At 40.8% G+C, this 17,314-nt stretch overlaps 1 protein-coding gene across 2 annotated transcripts in view; it reads right to left on the bottom strand.

Annotated features, from left to right (window-relative positions):
• TPST1 (tyrosylprotein sulfotransferase 1) overlaps positions 1-16,930 on the bottom strand; it is a 58,964-nt gene extending 42,034 nt beyond the window's left edge. For both annotated transcript variants that reach the window (XM_075264917.1, XM_075264918.1), the window contains exon 1: positions 16,836-16,930. The gene's annotated coding sequence lies outside the window, so the exon portion shown is untranslated. The remainder of the gene's footprint in view (positions 1-16,835) is intronic.
• Positions 16,931-17,314: the final 384 nt, after the last annotated feature.

Here is a 17,314-nt window from a genome sequence, read left to right as displayed (position 1 = left end):
TTGAAGGTCCATATGGGGCTTTATCTCCAAAAAAGCAGACAAAATACAGCATGCCGGGCAAGCTCCATGGCAGAAAGAAGATGGGACTAACTATAGTCAATAAGGACCATTGGGGCACCTTTGTGAGCACAGCCATATATTGAAGTCTATCATAACAAACAGACGTAAGGCAAAAAAATCCTGCAGATATGGATTTCTAAGACCACATTCATATTCACGATCAATATATACAATGTCACAAAGAGAGATTGCAATCTTCCTGGGGTCTACATTTCCAATGTCTATTCATCAGTAAATCTTAGCCAATGTCTTCCTGGTGTTGTTCTGTAACTGCATAAAAAGCATCTCCCTATTATGATGTGAATACCTGTTCATTTAGAGCCTCTCTAGTTACAATTCATTCCTCTGGAAACTGACTGTATACTTGTGGGCCACCATACAAGAACAAGGATTTGTTTGTGTCCATCATACAAACCATAATTTACATTCATTTTCTTTGTATGCATTTCCACTGAATATTACCGTATTATTACATTCCCACCATCTAGAACTTCATAGGCACATTAATAAGACATTGCATATTGGGCCATCCTTCATATCATTAATCCCTCACAGATGATCAATACATTGATAAAATACAAAGAATGACCAGACTAAAGAAAAACTCGTATTTTTTCATATTCCTGAAATTGTCAATAACATATTTTGGTTGCACATAATGTACACTTTAGCAGCTTGTAAATAAAATGTGTAAAGAAGTCGTTTTCCATCTTATTTATACGCTAGATTAGACCACAGAACCGCATATTGACCTGTTTGCCGGGAAAATTGAAGGGTAGTGTCTGTCTCCCCCTCCTCTATTTATTCCGTAACATATGTGCTAACATCTGATCGCTAAACATCCAAACACACTCATTAGGCCAGCTCAGCTGGGAAAACTACACAGGAAACACATCTTGTTTGATGGCCACAAATGTAAACTGGAGTCTGCTTACAGCCATAAATTTCTATGTAGTCAATGCATCCAATTTTTTTTTTATTATTTAAAAACATTGAAAGGTTATCTTGATACTTTTCTAACACTGGATATAGGATTTTATTGGATAAAATAAAAAACAAGAGATTGTGCCTTTTACATTCTTCGGGATCCACTTGTTAGCAACACTCTGCATCCAACTGTGCTTTGTGAGTCCAGTTGGAAAAATACTGACAATCTTATACACAACATATAGTGTAGAATCTATTTCAGAGCAGGGAAGGCTGAAGAGTCATCAGCAGCAGCCTCCCTGAAAAATCACTAGAGCCAATGATAGCAATTTTAACTTTTCCTAAAGGGAGTCTAAGATACACATGTACTGCCACTAGAAAACTATAACACAACCCACAAAAAACAAGCCTTCAATAAACTATATGGAAGGAAAAAGTAGAAAATTACAACTCAAAAAAAAAAAAAAAAAGGGGATCAGGTCATTAAGGCCAATATATGCCAATCCTGCAGTGCCACCATGGACCAATTGTCATGGTCCAATTGCTTGGACCCCCAATGAAGACAAGAACAGATTCCCGTTCCCCCCATCAAAATTAAGTGAAACCCCAAGCACACACACTACCGCTTCTTTCACTGTCTATGGAACTGCTGAAGACATCTGAGTGCTCAGCTATCAGAACCACTGACAATGAATGAATTGGCAGTATTGATACTCAGCCTACCACTCCATTTCGATGGGGAACAGGCCCTGTTCTAATAGGAACCCCATTCCTTATTCCATGGATAAGAGATAACATTTAACCTTGGCCTATCCCTTTAATGGTATATATAGCCAGCTTGTGAGGCCAATATCAGGAAGAACTATATTCACCAGAAGACCAAGCACAGCAGCTAATGGAAGTACAGCTGTAAGCTGATCATACACACTTGTTGCAGGGCTTATTTTGCTTTAATCTACATTCCAGAACATTCTTTTTAAGCCATGACTCCCAAATCCTGACCTAACAACGAGTACATCCATGTCAGTTACCCTATTACTGTAATATGCACACAGCATGGGAGCATGCCTTTGGTTAGACATGGCTAATAAGCAGCTGTAGACACGCATTCAGTAAAGAAGCGAGTTACAATGAATTAACTTACGAGAACCATTCAGTCTGGAGAATGGCCAAAGCAGAGGAAACATCAGAGCCAACATTTAGAGCTCTATTCTGTTACAGTGAATCATATGGGATATGAGGACACCACAGCTGCCAATATGTTCTCATGGAGTTACATGCATGGCTAAGGTGCAATGATTCGAGAAGTCTGCTTGATGACATCCCTACCACAAACTAGACTACGTGGGCTAGTAGGCAGATTGATACAACATATAGGTTTCATTAGGTACAATTGGGTAACGATCCATAGGAGAACATTACACAGTTCTACAAATATATATATATATATATATATAGATAGACATACATACACACATATATACATACACACACACACACACACACACACACACACACAGGGGATTGAAAAAAGACCAACCACATGAAACAAGTGAACATCCTGGTGTCAAATCTACCATGATCGAAAAGTCCAACAGTGTCATTTTCAGGTCAGATTTATTAAATGTTAATACATTCCTAGGAAGGAAGTTTGACAGAGCTGAAGTCATTAGTATACACTCTGGAGTACTTGCTACCAAGCAACAATGTCTATGACATGCAGGAAAGTGACACATTGATGAAAAAGAAATGTCATACGTTATCTTACACCCAATAATGCACTGATCTTCAGAGCTAGTAGCATCTGCCTTCAGTGAGTCATAGGACACAAGGAATATCTACCTGCTATTGACATGGTTGTCACCATAAGTGAGAACACATCTGAAACATTCCTTAAATATGGAGGGGGTGGATTCAGAAGTATGGAACTCATTTATTCTTGTGTCCCAGTGTTCAGGTTCCTAAGTTGTCTGAGCTTGGCAGAGAAATACAGAAGCATGCAGCAGCTTTGGACAAATGACAGGTGCTAAAAGTGCATAGAATTGACATAAGTTGTGCCTAAAAATGTATAAGTAATAAGTTCTAAGGTTTTTTTCATGTTCGCATGGGTTATCGGTGGGTACTACTGTTTGCTGGCAGCTATTCCAGCAATGGTTACATGGTGTTTGTTCTCTCAATGTTTCTCATCTGACACACCGGTGTCCATCTGTTCGATGAAGCAGAATATGTGATTAGAGAAGGCAACCCTTTGCCAATCAGCGGTGGTCAAATTTGGTATGATTTGGAAGCCCATACGCAGTACGGTTTACCGATCTGTTTCAGAAACACATCTGGTAGCCCTCTGGTCCATTTTAAAGATGAGCTGCTCCATTGTAGCTTGCTGGTTGGTCCTTGCACATATTTGCAGCTAATGTGATATGTGTTCAAACAGCCTATTGCACGCCTTATATAGCCAACAAGCCATCCACTACAAGTCACGTCCTAAATGAGCTCCGCACTTCTGAAGTCATAAGTAGGAGGGGGTCATAATAATATAACTTGACTGTGTAGAAATAAACAACACATACAGAGCTACTTCTACTCTGTGGCAGTGAGTTTGAATATTCAAAGAACAAAGCAGATACATTGTGACTGTGTAATAAGGTTACATATAGATATAAAAGGTGCCCATACACCTTCAATAGCTGTTGGCACACTCAGCATTCATATCTTCTCAACAGGAAGAGGGGAGTAAGCCACTTTGGAATACTATGGCAGTGGTTTTTATCCTGGGAAAATAAAGGATCGGACATAATATAATTTAACATGTGCCATCCTTCCTTCACCTGAAATCATCTGTCAGGAAAGATACTCTAATAATGCCAAAATCCATGGGTTAGGGTTGTCTATGTATATGGGGTATTAAGCTCTAAGGATATTACAAGCTTGTATTTATATAATTAATGTAGCCCGTAAAATAAACTGTTCCATGTGTGTAATAAACATATAGCTAACGTGAACCTCTAGCTCTTTTGAGGGGGATTTATCCAAGACCAGGAAAGTGTGTGTGACATATGACAACCTCAAGGAACTGTAGTCATGTCTCCCTGCCTCCACTCTGAAACTACAAGAGCATGATCCCCAAGCTCACTTCTACCCTCCCCTTCATGGCAGACAGGGTCATCCACCTCATAAACTTACAAAGTGTAGCCATGAAGAGAGCCCAATACATTGCCTACCCTAAACCTATACCCTAGACAACCCGTTCTTATATATGTAAAGTCTTCATACAATGGGAAGGACTAATATAATAAGGAAATTCCCAATAATACACCTCAGTCATTGCTACCTGATCTTTACGCTAGTCACAGTAAAACCTACTAAACAGAAGGATGTGCCACAGTCTAGAGCCAGCAATAGCTCTCTCGGTTACTCGAAACCTCTCGTCTGAACCACAACACAGGTTTTTCTCAGACAGAGCCGTCTTACTCAGTTTTTCCAGGAATGTGATTGCCATTAAACACCAACAAATTCACATCCATAAAGTCTCCTGGAAGTGGAGCAGACAATGAACCAGGATGACTGCGTGGCAGAGCTGTGGAATATACACGAGGACCGTCCTCCCAGCAATAACTGCATTTCTGTTTAGACATTCTTCTCAACTCAAAACAGATCTGATCAAACACAGCTGCCCCCACGGCAAGGAAAACTGGCTGGTTGTCACATATTCCAATACACAGGAAAACACAACTCGTACAAAGAAAACCACTGGAGAGACGAGAATCGACCAGTAGTGGCCCATCAGACAGTAGTCGGTAACTATGTACCTACTCGAACAACTCTTCTGAGTACAGTATTCCCACCGACTCTCTCCTGTTATAGGAATCCAGCTCTATTGTCTTGTGTCCTACTCCATTGTTACCCATTGTATTAGGTAATCCTGATGCAGCACTGGTAAGCTACTTAGTTCACAGCTTTTGAGTATGTGTATATGGTGGCAAACTGAAAGGGGCTCTATCATTGGAGTGCCCATATAGTGCTCACAATGTAATTTTTTTTTTCCTATTAATATGTCTTTGTAGAATGGGAGGAAATCCACGCAAACATGGAGGAGAGAACATACAAACTCCTTGCAGATGTTGTTCCTGGGGGGATTCGAAATCCAGGACTCCAGAACCAAGACTAGTATTGTAAGCGGCCATTTTCTCGTAGCCTGTGGGCATACGCAGTCTGCTTTGCCCAAGGCCCGAGGCCTAGAAGTTACAAGCCACCGCCGGAAGAAGAGGATGAAGAGGACACTGCTGACAAAGATGAAGGTGGTGCTGGAGAGAGTTCTCTCGCAGCATTGGGGACGCTCCCAGTGCTGTTTGAACGCTGGGGCCCGCCCCCAGTGCTGCTTGAACGCTGGGGCCCACCCACAGTGCTGCGAGAGAGCTAATTTGCACACCAAGAGACACCGGGATTGTAGGCGAACGGCGACGTGGAGAAGACAACAAAAGGTAGGAGAATAGCCTTTTTTAAGGCTATTCCAACGTGGTACCCAGAAAAAAAATTGTGTGAGAGTGATAGAATCCCTTTAAAATATAAATAAAAAATATGCCAATAACATGCCCTCATCACAAGTTCTAGCCCCAACCCGATGGCAAATACAAAATAAAAATTACCGTAACGGAGAGGAAAAACTATTGTAAAAAAAATTTTAGTAGCACTTTGTGCTATTAAATCAAAATAAATTAACATTTTCCCTCCTCTTTTGTTTATATTTTCCTGGATATAAAGTAAAAACATGTAAAAAAAATCTCATCACATCAGCGCTGAGATGCTAGTGACAACACTGACATGAAGACTAGGAGGAAGGCTCTACAATCAGAAGAGGATGGCACCTAACAATAAATAGGTGGGATCCAGTGATGAGTCTGTGCTCTGTGAAAGAAAGAAAACACCCCGCTCACCGAAGATGCTGCAGTGAAGAGCAAAAGTCACTTTATTCAAAATCTACTGCTGGAATAACCTTGGAATAGGCCTTTTTGCAATGAAAGACACCCTTTAAGTTGCTTTGTAGTCCTGGTCCTGTGTGCATAGGCACACAGGCAGTAATGGATGATGGTAGATACAAAATACAGTGTAACTACACAATAATCCAGAAGACACAGCTCACATTTGAAAATCCAGCATCTGCTAGATAAATCACAAACTGGTAAAGTACTATATGCAAGAGAACTGCAGGAGGTTTCTGGGGTATATAATAATATGTAGTTCTGCTTTAACTAAAAACTGGACATTCAGATAACAACCGATCACGTAGAACCCTGCAGCAAGGACCGAGGCTAATATATTTTCAATTAAAATGTTATATACGCTATACAAACAGTTTGTAAGAGCAGGAATAGGAAGAGGATTTAAAAAAAAAAAAAAAAAAAATCACTTATGTTACTCACAAGAGCAATGGAAACTGCATAGGACGACGTGTAAACTTGGCCAATTTAACAAGGGATCTAAAAACTATAGCAGCTGCCTGCGTCTCCAAGGAGAAAAACTTAAAACACAAGAATGTACAACAAAAAAATCCTATGGGAACTCCAACTGAGAATATTGTAAGCATTTTGGACCGGCAGAAAACAAAGGCTGCAAGTACACTGGGTATCTTTAGCAGAGCTTTGCAAAGACCAGTACAATGAAGCCTGTACAGATGGCACCCAAACATGCACTGCCACAGAGAGGAAACGCTTTTAGACTACAATACCACTGTGCAGAGAGATTCGGAAGGAGCAGATCACAGTTTTTTCCTCCAGAGTAATGTAGAAGCCTACACAAAAAAAAATAAAATTGGAGGCACAGAAAAGGCCCTTCAAACAGGTTTTGCAATCTTATTAAAGTGCAGTTGCTAATAATTGCTATTTGCCATTCAATGCTATTTATTTATTTTTAACACTGCTAGGCTTGTAGATAAGAGGCTACCAGCGCATAGAACGAGACAATGAATCAATTAGCCAGTCAATAGCAGCCCCGTACTCAAAATCTTCCTTCTCCATAGAGCTCTGTGTATGAGGCTGGATTTGGAGACAGAATCTAAGCCGACTGAAGAGAAGCAGGATAGCTTAAAAAGTGATGAAGAGAACAGTTCACCTTAATAAGATATTACAAACTTTCTTATTTTCACTTGTATTATTCATTTATTAAATGCTGTTTATAACTGGAGGTACACTTTAAGCTTTACATGCCCTAACAATACCAGGCTGAGGGGGTACTTTGAATAGAGGTATAGCTATGGGTGATGCAAAGGTAGCAGTACCTACCGAAGCTCTATATACTGAGGGTCCCAAAAGAACCCTTTGGGTAAGTTCACATGGCGTTTTTTGGTCAGGATTTTGAGGCCGTATCCGTCTCATAATCCTGACCAAAAACACGGATACCATTTAAATCAATGGGAGCCGGTCAGTTCTTTTTACCAGGAGCTGTTTGTTTCGGCTCCCGGAAAAAGAAGCGAGATGCTGATTCTTTCAGGCGGATTCGCCTCGTGACATCCGCCTGAGGACACTCCCTCCCGACTAGGCCCGTTCATTTGGGCCTAATCCAGAGTGTATGCGCGACTGGATGCCGGTACAGTGCACCGGTGGCATCCAGTTGCAGCTACCCGTATTTTGGTCCAGAAACTGAGGAAGCCTCCTCCTCAGGTTCCTGACCAAAAAACCCAGTGTGAACTTACCCTTTACCACATAAAACATACCACTATTCTGAATGACACAACTTAGGGGCATCCAGCACAAATTGGTATTTGAGATTTACCAGTCTTGTATTCCATGTGGACCTCTAAATACTTTTGTTTCTGGATAATTTTAATTTTCTTTCTAGTTCTGTTTATAGCCCTATAATCAATAAGCCCTAAAGCCAATAAGATTTGTCGATCTCCATTGGTGACCAATGTTAAAGGAATCCATTTTCACTGCTCTTTCAGTTCTTCGTTCCTAGAGATGGTACAGAAGGATAGGAAAAAAAAGCAATGCATATGTGCACACTATGTACAGTGGGGGGAACTTGCTCAACTGAACTAAGTGGGGAAAAAAACACTTCCCCATTAGAAGCAACAGGGGGTTTCTATGACAGACGTTGTAGTGACTTCATAGGAAAAGCATGCAGCATCCATTTGTCACATAGCAGCATCTATGGCCACTTCAGAGAGAATTGGAGAACAGATGGCTCAGTACTGCTGGAAGTGTTAGCACTGCTGCATTTGTGCTGTGAATGAAACATCACATAATGATGGGATATGTGTTTAGAGTGTTTTTTAAATAATACCATTAGAAAAGGTTATAGAAAATGTTCATTGACAAGCCGTAAATAATATTTCTAGAAATATCATGTTCCAACGTCAGAACCTGACAATTGTACTGGTTTCTGGTGTAACATAGAGGCTACTTATCTCTTCCTGCAGAAGCAGTATGTCAGGGATCACTAGTACCAGAAGTGGCTTCCCATGCACCAACCACTGACTGTAAGAATACATTCTTGTATTTATTTTAAAAAAATAAATAAATCTTTAACAGTTGCAGTGTGCACTATACAGTTGTGTGTCCCTACTGCTGCAAGACAAGAAAATACACGTCTTAAGGAGCGTTTGCACTACCGTCGGTGTCCGATAGCTAGTGTCCGATGCTAATGTCCGCGCAAAATCTTGCGACTATACTTGCGGATGTGATCACCTTTTTTCTTTTGGTTTGTTCAATGCATTCAGGTTGAAAATACTGAACAAGTTGTGTTCTGATGATAAGATGTATTTATTCAGGCACTTACAGGATTTGTGTTTTATATTTCTTCATTCTTGCATGTTGAATTCAGCAAGTTGTAATTTGAAAAGAAAAAAGGAAGAAGCCACACCAACATAACATCAGATGATTCAAGGCTTAAAAAAAAAAAAAACTAGGATCAAGTTGAAACCCTGTACAAATATAACCATTTTTTCACAATTTTAAAACATATGTTTTTTACACAATTGCGCGTCGAAATTTTGAATTTCATTTATCCAAAACAAATATAAAAAAACATTGTCTTGTGAAATATCAAATGAAAGCCGATACCCACGGGTAGTGGGGCCCACGGGAAGTGGCTTGAGGCGGGGCCGGGGCACACCTAGGTATACTGCACAGTTACAGAGCCGACACGTGGCCGCAGGTAGATCAGCGCCAACACCAACCCACAGACGAAGTCGCAGGCAGATGCTAGTATTCTATATACAGATGTATAATGGTTTAAACATGACTGTCTAGTGTTATATCCTATCTCACAAGACATCAAAAACCATTAAAAATGAATTGAGTCAAGTTAACATTCCGCGCCACAGCGTTGTTAGCGTGTTAATAGTCATGTTAACCTCTGCTACGTCTGTACAAGTACCATTTCTCTAATCCATCACAACGTCCGCCTGAAAACAGTGGACGAAAAAGTTGTGCACAAAGAATTTTTTCTTCCATTAGTTTTATAGTCAATGGGGTCCATCAGACTCCATATGTAACTGTTATTACAGCGGTCCGCCTATCTGTTGTTCTGGTGCTCTGACAGACCGGTACAACAGATAAGTCAATGCTAGTGTAAATCTGATGTATGACCAAAGCATAATGTGAACAAAGTCCAACTCCTCGGTAATGTATATTATCTTTAGCATTAATAGCAATCAACAATCCTATCAACCATCATTGTCCGTACTGTTGAAACCTTGGTTGGATACAGGTGTATATGCTAGAAACTTAACAATTGCACCATTTAGCAAAAATGTGAGTTTTGCATATATATTTAAAAGATGTAAGTTAAAAGTAGACCAAAAGAGAAGAATAATAAGAAAGGTAGCACGTTCACACTGAAAGCTGCATGCACGACATATACAATCTTAGCCTTTGTAAATGTCAAGGACTTGGCAACAGTTGGCTTATATAGTGCAAGGATATATTTCTGATATTTTATTTCGCTTCCTAATTGACTGTGTAATTCTTAAAACCTGTTCCGAGGAGAATTGATGTCTGGCTAATTTTTCCTACATTCTTAAACTGCAGTCATGCCAGCGCTGCACAATAAAATCCATCTCCTGTCAAAAAGTGTCACATCATAGTACCGGAACCCAGTGTTACAGATGCTTTGCCAAAACTGCAATGGCTGGCATGTAGTAAGCTACCCAACAAACAGCTGAAACAGTCAATGAAAACCACACTGTAATCTCGCCAAAGCAGCACACGCCAGTGTGGTAATTTAGTACGGCTTTACTACCATGTACTACATCATTATATTGTCAGGGAGTTCCTCATCAAACTGTTATCACTGTACAGTCGCCAAATAAGCTGATCTACATTGCAGAGACACACAATTCTAGACAACTTTTTATATCAATACAACCTACTGTACTTACAAAAAAATAAAAATAATGGAAATACACTAGGATGTACAGCATCCATTTTCAATCTGCATCACATCTGTGGGGGGAGGGGGGTTTAAAGTGCCCCCAAAAAATGCAGTCTCTATTTTTCAGCATCACTTAGCACTGAATGTGTCAAAAATGGATCAACATGGACATTACATAGATAACGTCCATTTTTTTTTCCACAGACAGCATTTGGACAGAAAAAGAATTCATGTGAAAGGGCCTTAATATGAAGTTATATGCTCCCTTCAGGGCTGACATCAACACCCAGCAGCCCAGGAAACATCAGTTTTAGTAACACAACAGCCTTATAGTCAAATTTTTCCCTTCCCAACCTTGTTGTTATCCTCCACAAGGCCCTGTCTGCTAATGTTTCTACTTCTCAAACCTCTGTGTCCGCTGTCTACTAAAAGTGATATCGGACTTCTTCTGTAAGTGACCTGCACATACACTAGACAGCTGGCATGTGAGTGATTGCAGGTAAGCAGTGAAAGTTTTAATCAGCTTTAAGGTTAATGAGTGTGTATATCTGTAATTGGAATGAGAAGACATTACAACAAATGACCAGTGTAAAAAAACATGAAATAAAACTCAACAGACCCCTTCGTAGGTCAATCTGTTGGACAAAGGTGGCGTTTGCCAATAGACAACCCAACTCACTGTATGGTTAGAAAACATTCCTACTGATTTAAGCAGAACAGTTTGCTCAGAAAAGCATATATTAAATGTTCTTTATGAATCACAGTACCAGTTTATCCATTTTCCACCCTACTCGCACATTCGAGAAAAGTAGGCAGAGATGGACAGGGATCAGAGGAGGTGAGAACAAGTCTAATACAGCCTCAATCTCCCACAAACCTGCAGTGATAGTTTATCCACCTGTTCATACAGGAAAGACTGAGGGGGGACTTTTACCAAGTCTCTTGTGCCTATTTTCCTCTATCTATCTATCCATAGATTTCAGTTCTGTACTCTGAAAGTGCTCAGTCTGTTAAAATATAAAAAAAATATTATCCCACAAGGTGAATGACATGGATTGAAGAAGAATTTTTTTTTATTTTTTTTTTTTAATGCAAAAATCAGAGGTAATTTTTTGCTTTTTCTCCTCCAAAAAACGTAATAAAAAGTGATCAGAACATCAGACATTCCCCAAAATAGTATAAATAGTATCAGTACCACACTAGGAAAGAATATGGCACAGCCAAGATATTTATTGTTTTTTCAAAGATTTACATTTTTTAAGATATTGTAGCAAAACAAAAACTATGTAAATGTGGTATTGCCATAAGGCTTAGTTCACACGTGAATAGGGGGTGGCAGAATTTGGTACTGAAAAAAAACCACTTCAGGAATTAGGAAGCGGTCTTTTGACACAGAGACGTTTTTTGTAGCGGTTTTCGGTAAAAACTGCCTCAAAAAAACCCCAGGTGTTTTTTTCCCTCCAGCACAGTGAATGGACCTTGATAAAACGCCTGGCGGTTTTTGCCAAAAAACCGCGACATGGTTTCCACCTCCCATTCACTTGTATTGATTTCCTGAGGTGGAATCCGCCACAAGAAAGGTCATGTAGCTTCTTTTTTCCGCTAGCGACAAAAAAACGCTAGCGGAAGAACGAACGCTAGCAGTCTACATAGACCACTATTGTATGGAGGCGTATTCCGCATCCAAATTCCGCCCCACTGGCCCCGTGTGAACGAGCCTGAATGGTGCTGACCCACAGAATGCAGGCAACCCGTTATACACTGAATGCAGTGAAAGCAAAAACCAGTAAGAAAATGGTACAACTGCTGTTTTCTGAATTTTTCAAAATCCATCAATAAGTAGCACCACGGTGATATACAATTTGTCATGCAAAAATAAAGCTCTCATATAAAGCTGGGTCAATGAAAAAAAAAAAAAAAAGTTATAGTCTTTGGAAGATGGAGAAAAAAAAATCACAAGTATAAAAATGAAAATTGGCTTAGCCCTTAAAGGGTAAGATGCAATAGCTCCTTTTTAGTATCTCTATACATTCCCAATGTTCTAGATGTATCATTTACCATTTAATATGCAGAAATGTAGCCAGAAGGACACCATATATGCCATGAACACGCACGGGATTGCACTATATAGGCATGTTCTCACTGGGCATTCTGTGAATTGCTAAACACTCAAAAATGGATGCACAATAGATCTGCATCAGAAATTCTATTGGTTTTTAGGAGTTTAGACAAATATAAGGTTAGAGAAGAGGTCAGGGAAAGTTCTCCTTTTGATAACCACAGTGTGACATATCCATGCCACACACATTGACAGTGCAGGATGTAACAACAACTTCCTATCCAATGTATACATGCAACTGTCTTCCTAATTACATCATGGAAGGCAGATTTGCATATTCTTCCCATAGTTCCTTGCAAAGTGGAGTGCTAAAGGCTTAACAAGTCTCCACACACCTATATGGTGGTCTCTCCCTAAGGAGTGACAATATCCCCCAAACCCTGTCTAAGCCTCTCACCTATACCAGGTTATAGTCCTCTCTACATCGGGCTGATGAGATCCAACCAGATCGAAACAGCTGTCCTCGATTGAGAAACTATACCTGGTATTAATCCCAGCGTCATTGCTAAACAAAGGCCTCTTGGAAGGTCGGGCATGAGGCTAAAGGGAGCAGCCATTATTGGGTTGTTTCACTGGAATCCTGTCTTAAGACGGGCTTGCACATTCCAGTGAGCGCCCTCTATTGGTTTGCAACAATGAGGCAGCAACTGTCTTCCTAATTACATCATGGAAGGCAGATTTGCATATTCTTCCCATAGTTCCTTGCAAAGTGGAGTGCTAAAGGCTTAACAAGTCTCCACACACCTATATGGTGGTCTCTCCCTAAGGAGTGACAATATCCCCCATATCCAATGTATATACACAGTCAGATCAGTAACTGTGATAGACTGTCTCTCATGAAGCATGGCATAATGTATTTTACTCACAAACAGCATCGAAATAATACACAGAGAAGCCTCCTTATTAGCAACGCTCACACCAAAGCGGCTGTAACCACTGGCAAACTCAGTGCCTTTCTCCAGCTATAAAATGCCAACTTCTCAAGACGTGACGCATTCTACACAGACATTTTATTATCAATAAGGCTGTAATCTCAGGTGCACTGTACCAGGTTACTCATAAAAAACAATACTTGGGGTATGCACATTAGATCTGTAACCAGTTTCAACCAATTTTACAGAAATTTTAGGACGGGTCCCCGTGTAGCATAAACTTGGCGGAAAAAAACCTCCACAGTTTTACAAATGTAGCTTGTCAATTGTACCTTCGGAAACGCCGGGTGTTTCCCTATAGGTATAATGGAAGGTGGAGGTTTCTAATAATGCCAGTGATCCTGCAGTGATTTTTTGCTGTGGCCAGTGACATGGGGCCTTAGCCTTAAATGTATTTCTCACATATACGGTAAATTTGTTTGGAAGGACCAATTGAACCATCTGAACAAAAGAAAACATATGCATATATGGTAATTGCTGAAATTTCTATAGATTCTATAGTCACATTTATCTGAAATGTATCTTCCAGGAGCCCATGTGCTTCACACCAACAACACCCATTAAGATGAGATTGAGGTATTAAATTTTAGTTGCATGTTTTTTGAGTCACGGGTATGTGTAGTAACACCAAAAGATCCCACCAAGTAAGTAAACTCAAGAAAAGTAGAATTATCAGCTTGGGAGTGACCAGGTTGAAGTCCAAAGATATAAAAGACAAACAAACATTAGCTACAAAAAAGGGTATAAATAAATTAGTCATATTTCATATACATTTTAAGTAACACCCCCCCCCCCTTCTTCTTCACCGCCACCAGCATTGTCCTTCCCGGCAGTTTCTATTGAAATTTTGCGCATGCGCAGTAGAGCTCCCTCTGGATCGCTACTGTGCACTCTCCAGCACCATTTTCCTGTAGAGAACATTGCGAGCTGGCGCTGGAGCATGCACAATAGCACAATAGCTACTGCGCATGCAGTAATTTTCAATAGAAACCGCCGGGAAGGACAATGCTGGAGGCGGTGAAGAAGAAGGAGCAGGAGGAGTTATGCAGCAAAAGCAAGATGACGCTTGGGAGTGCACAGAACTCCCACTGTGCACGAAGAGAGTGATTTACATAACCATTTCAAAGGTAATTATAAAAAAAAAAAACAGGGGGGGGGGGTCTTATTAAAAACGACTAACAGCACCTGAATAGCCTTTTTCAGGCATATCTTTATCTCAAAACACTAAAATGTAATGATAGAGCCCCTTTAAGATGTGCCTTAGGCTAAGGCCCTATGTGGCACCCTGCAGCAAAAAAGCACTGTGGGAAAAGCCGCCACAGCAATGCATTGTGGTTGTTCTGTTTCAATTATATCTATAGGGAAACCAGCAGCATTTCTGTAGATATAATTGACATGCTGTGATTTCCAAATCCTCAACGGTTTTGGAAAACGCTGCATGTCCACAGCACATATTTTAACCCAAAGTTAGTATGGGATACAACAGAATCCCATCCACATTGCTGCAACTGTAAAATACTACATTTCCACCATGTGGGGCCCAGCCTAAAAGTGATCATCCATGAAAGATGAGGGTTTCCCCCTGTAAAATCTTCAGTGTATATGTCCCATGTGGATATACCCTTTAAGGATCCTAAAATACCAATATAGTTCTATATTTTGCCAGTTTGACTTTTATTTGGCAGTATATTCCGGATATGAAAATAAACATGCTGGACTTCTTTGAATGTTTTAGGAAATGTTCCTAGAGATGTTTCCCATTGGAAACCCACACATGCAGTAACACATGTAGACAATACACATGTGTTTTTCTCTTTAGCAGCTTTATCACTACAATCTAAAACTAGCTGAAGACGGCATATTATACTAGCGCCTTACATAAATAGGAATTCATTACTACCCATTCATTAAAACAAAACATCTGGAGTCTTACTGCTGTGTAAGAGGAGCAACAAACCAGGTAGAAAAATGATTCGCAAAGTCCAATATCTCGCCAAGCGAACTGCAGTTGTGATAACTAACTTAGTATAATTTCTACTTGTATACAACAAACAGATCAGGGATGACAAAAATGTAATTTATCACTTGTAGATCTGATGATTCATACAGTAAGATGTTATAAAGAATGCTGGCAATCATACAGCTTTTCGTGTTATTTCTGGCCTATTAAACAAAATCATATTGCACAGCATATTGTGGGCAGCAGATTTTAACGTGAGATCTGGATCTCAGGTAGGGTTAAAACACTATCTAATATCTACGCGAAGAAGGTATTATAGCCTGCTTTTAGTCTCACCTAGATGACCTCACACAAACCTTTGTACATGCTCCACTGAAACTCTACAATAGCAGACATGCCCCATTGTATCAGCATTATGTTTGATCTCTTCAAGTAGATCAAAGTGACAATGGGAGAAACAATTGTTTGGACAATAAAACGATTTATAGACAAGATTTAGAGAAAAAAAAAAAAAAAGCTTTCCAATATCAAATCTACAAAAGCACTGTCCATTTGACTCATGGTATAAATTCAAGATCAGCGCTGTGTATGCTGGTCACAAAATGGATAAAAATGTTACATAGTGCAATAGGAATGAAACTATAACAAGTGGTCTGAAGTGGCAGAATGTCAGCGTTGCTTCATTGTGGGCACTGACGTGCTTCGTATGTCTTAAACAAAAGACAAAGCACCACGAGTGTAAATGTATCTGTAAATGACTACTAGCTATGCGGATCTGTGCAATAATCAGGTAAGCAATCCAGGACACCGAGAAAGACTTCCCTGCAGAATCCCATGCATCTACTGCCCAACTAACAGGACAGACTGTTGTCAGCTAGAGTCTGGATCAGTGCCACATACAGGCTGCAGGGCAATAAGTCGCTTTTGGGACAGTTATTGGGAATTGTAAAATGACCCGCTTTGGTTCCAGAAATATAGCAAGCTTGCCAGGAGTCACGCACTTAGGATAGAAGTAGCCCATGGGCAAGATGTGGCAACATGGCAGGAACCCCAGCTGTAGGTAAGAAAGTAGTTCTATAGCAGGGACTAGCTAGTGAGCAGCCAGCACCTACCTGAGGATTGCAGACCAGGACTGGGCAATGACCCAGATGGCACTACAATGCCCAGAGAGCTGGCATGCACATAGCCCTGTCTGTCATACATGTAGCTCTAGGGCACAGAATCTCTGACTACCTCAATGCACCGGGCACAGCCACCCAGCCCGCCAGGGCTATGGACTCTATTCTCCCAGCAGGGAGATATTACCCTGTGCCAATGTGCCCCAACCCTGAAGTAATGGACAATGCTGATGCCATCACAACACATTGGCAGGAAATAACTTACGCGCCGCTCCATAATACCGGGCTATGCACACAGTACGGTTAGTACCTCCTAGTAAGTCATTGGAGAAGTCCTTAGAGATGTCACTCACCTGTATCCGGTCCCGGACAGGCAGCTCCTGTCAGCTCCGGTCCCCCCCTCCCCCCGACATCATGTTCTACCTCCACCGTTCTCTGCCTCTACAATACGAGCACTCGCTGCGCGTCCACAGTCCGGTGCTGCCAGGCACAGGGGCGAGATTTGTCAGGGGCGCGCTCATTGGTCAGCGGGAAGAGGGGCTGCGGAGAGATGTGACCTGTGATTGGCAGAGTGACCGGCGGGCGGGGCACAGGGAGTAGTGAGCGCTGTGAGGTACTGGGGGTCGCCAGTGGAGGGTCTGCTTAGTGAGGCGGTGACGTGCAGGAGCCGGGGCTGTGTGGCTCATACAGCGTCACTCTATGATGTATGCACCGTCTTCTCGTATCTTGGAGATGAATATTTATAAATATTGCTCAGTGGTCCTTAAAATAATTACCTGGTTTATGGTTGTGCAAATCAAATACAGAAAGCTTATGTATCATAAACATGGTG

Source organism: Leptodactylus fuscus, chromosome 2, assembly GCF_031893055.1.
Source record: "Leptodactylus fuscus isolate aLepFus1 chromosome 2, aLepFus1.hap2, whole genome shotgun sequence".
NCBI classification, from domain to species: Eukaryota; Metazoa; Chordata; class Amphibia; order Anura; family Leptodactylidae; genus Leptodactylus; species Leptodactylus fuscus.
Note: the sequence above shows the minus strand (reverse complement) of the source record. Positions and strands in the feature narration are given on the sequence as shown.